Source organism: Penaeus japonicus, unplaced genomic scaffold (genome assembly GCF_977035675.1).
Source record: "Penaeus japonicus unplaced genomic scaffold, GWHDUDI00000001_assembly GWHDUDI00000026, whole genome shotgun sequence".
Taxonomy (NCBI): domain Eukaryota; kingdom Metazoa; phylum Arthropoda; class Malacostraca; order Decapoda; family Penaeidae; genus Penaeus; species Penaeus japonicus.
The window spans coordinates 25,639,666-25,642,165 of record NW_028234428.1 but is presented as its reverse complement, the minus strand read 5'-3'; the positions used below and the strand labels follow the sequence as shown (position 1 = coordinate 25,642,165).

The 2,500-nt window shown below is 34.6% G+C and overlaps 1 non-coding gene across 1 annotated transcript; it reads right to left on the bottom strand.

Moving 5' to 3' along the window:
* Positions 1-1,461: 1,461 nt before the first annotated feature.
* Positions 1,462-1,543, bottom strand: TRNAS-AGA (transfer RNA serine (anticodon AGA)). Its single transcript has one exon. It is a non-coding gene; the product is annotated as a tRNA-Ser (tRNA).
* Positions 1,544-2,500: the final 957 nt, after the last annotated feature.

Below are 2,500 nucleotides of genomic sequence, written 5' to 3'. Positions count from 1 at the left end.
AGAGAGCGAGAGTGAGATATAGATGATTATAAAAACAGATAGATGGATATTTGAATGGATAAATAGACAGAGAGATACAGATATATATTTATGAGTGTGTATATATATATGACTATATATATATATATATATATATATATATATATATATATATATATATATATATATATATATGCATGTATATATAAATGTATATGTATGTCTGTATGTGATAAATACATACATACATATATATATATATATATATATATATATATATATATATATATATATATGTATATGTGTATATATGTATATATACACCTTTGTCTATGACAAGACACCTTCATTTCCCAAAGCTCTATAGTGCATTCAATATGTATTGTCGTAAACTCCATAGGGTAAACGACGAGCGCATCCTATAGTTGCTTGTTATCTTCTTTATATCAAGTGGCTAGGGAGAATGGAGGTATTTGTGATACATAGATACAATATAAATTGATATGACGCCTTATACTCACTCTTTGCGTAGACACAGGTGATGTAAACAAAAACAAAAAAAAAAAAAAAAAAACAAAAAAAAAAAAAAAAAAAAAAAAAAATACATATATACATATATAGACATATACATATACTTTATATATATATATATATATATATATATATATATATATATATACAGTGTATCTTTTATAATGAAATCAGCGAGATGTTCTTTTCCTGATCAAATTATGTATATGTATATACATACACACATATATATATTATACATATATACATACATACATATATGTATGTGTGTATGTGTTTGTGTGTATGTATATATGTATCTCTCTCTCTCTCTATATATATATATATATATATATATATATATATATATATATATATGGAGACTCCTGTCTAATACCACCAGTTATTATGTCCATAATCATTGCAAAGAGGAAAGGGCTTAAAGCCGATCCCTGGTGCAATCACCTCTACACCAAACCATTCCATTGTTCCGACCTCCTTCACTGCTGTTAGACTGTTCTCGTTCATATCCTGCACTACACTCACATACTTCTCGTTCGCTCCTGACTTCCTCATTCCATGCCACAATTCATCTCTTGGCACCCTATCATACGCATTCTCTAGGTCCACAAATAAACAGCACACCTATTTCTGACCTTCTCAATACTTTTCTATTAACATTCGCAATGTAACCTACCTGGCATAAATCCATACTGATGTCCACTTATTGTTATTTGTGCCCTTAGTCTAGCTTCTACCACTCTTTCCCAGATCTTCAGACTATGACTTTACAGTTTTATTTCCCTATGGTTTGTACAACTTTGTGCATTTCCCTTGTTCTTCAAGATGGGCACCAGCTGTGACATTTTCGTTCTGATTCTTTTATGATTACTGTACCGTATGCAATTAGAGTTGACGATTTTTGAAGTAGTGGTAAGCGAGTCTAAAATGTACTGTCTAGACTATGATATTCGCAGTGAGTAGGATTCGAACCTACGCGGGAAGATCCCATCTGATTTCTAGTCAGACGCCTTAACCACTCGGCCATCACTGCTTATTATTCCTAACATGGTAGTATCTAATTAGTAAGGATAGGCAAGAAGATGTCCGTATTTCTAATATCCAGGTGTGTCAACGTGATAATAAGAAAACGAAATCAAGACTTACACGCAAGCATAAATCCACGGACTGCACGACCCAATTATAGTATTTCTTGATTTTAAACCAGCCTTTCATATTACAATAGCAGAAATCTTTCTTAAGTAACTGGCTAGTGTCGGTTTTCAGTGAAGCGTTTACCATGGTTTAAGATGCATATCGCTAAGGGAACTGAAAGTACTAATTCAAAAGTGTTTCAACTTGGAATATTTCAAAAATAAAGATAAGGATAAGCCAGACTTGCGAAACAGACACTTCGCCGGTTATTTGCACTGGGGCGAGCCCACCTGTGTCAACGTGTGCCGACTCGTGAGAGAATGTGCTAACAAGTGTTGACACGATCTGAGCTTGAACCTTGAACCTTACCGAACGTGTTGCCCAAGTCAGTGACCGCCGGGCACAGTGGAAACCAAAGACTATAACGAGAGACAGGAATGTGGAAAAAAAAAATTCCAGTGAGTATCGAGAATTTAAGTTGCGGCGTCGGCTCTATAGATGGCGTTCGTGAGTATGTCACATTTTTGACGTCGCGTTGGTTTGTTTACATCCAAAAGCGAACATTTTAAAGGGCAGATTTCAGTTCAGTTCAGAGAGATTTGCGAAGACGTCCCTTCGCCCGGGCTATATGTACGAGGCGGCCCGGCCTAAAGGACAGATCTTACGATACCTGACAAGTCCCATCCGTGTTCCGCTTGCGGAAAACTAAAGTAGCACTATAAAGACATTATTTTTCATGTTTTTCCAAAGGAAAAACAAAGGTTAGTATTGTCTATCATTATATTTTCATAGTAGATTGTTCATATGGTGCAGGTTTAAATATATGTTAAGGCTTCCGATCCTATTGTGAATTAGG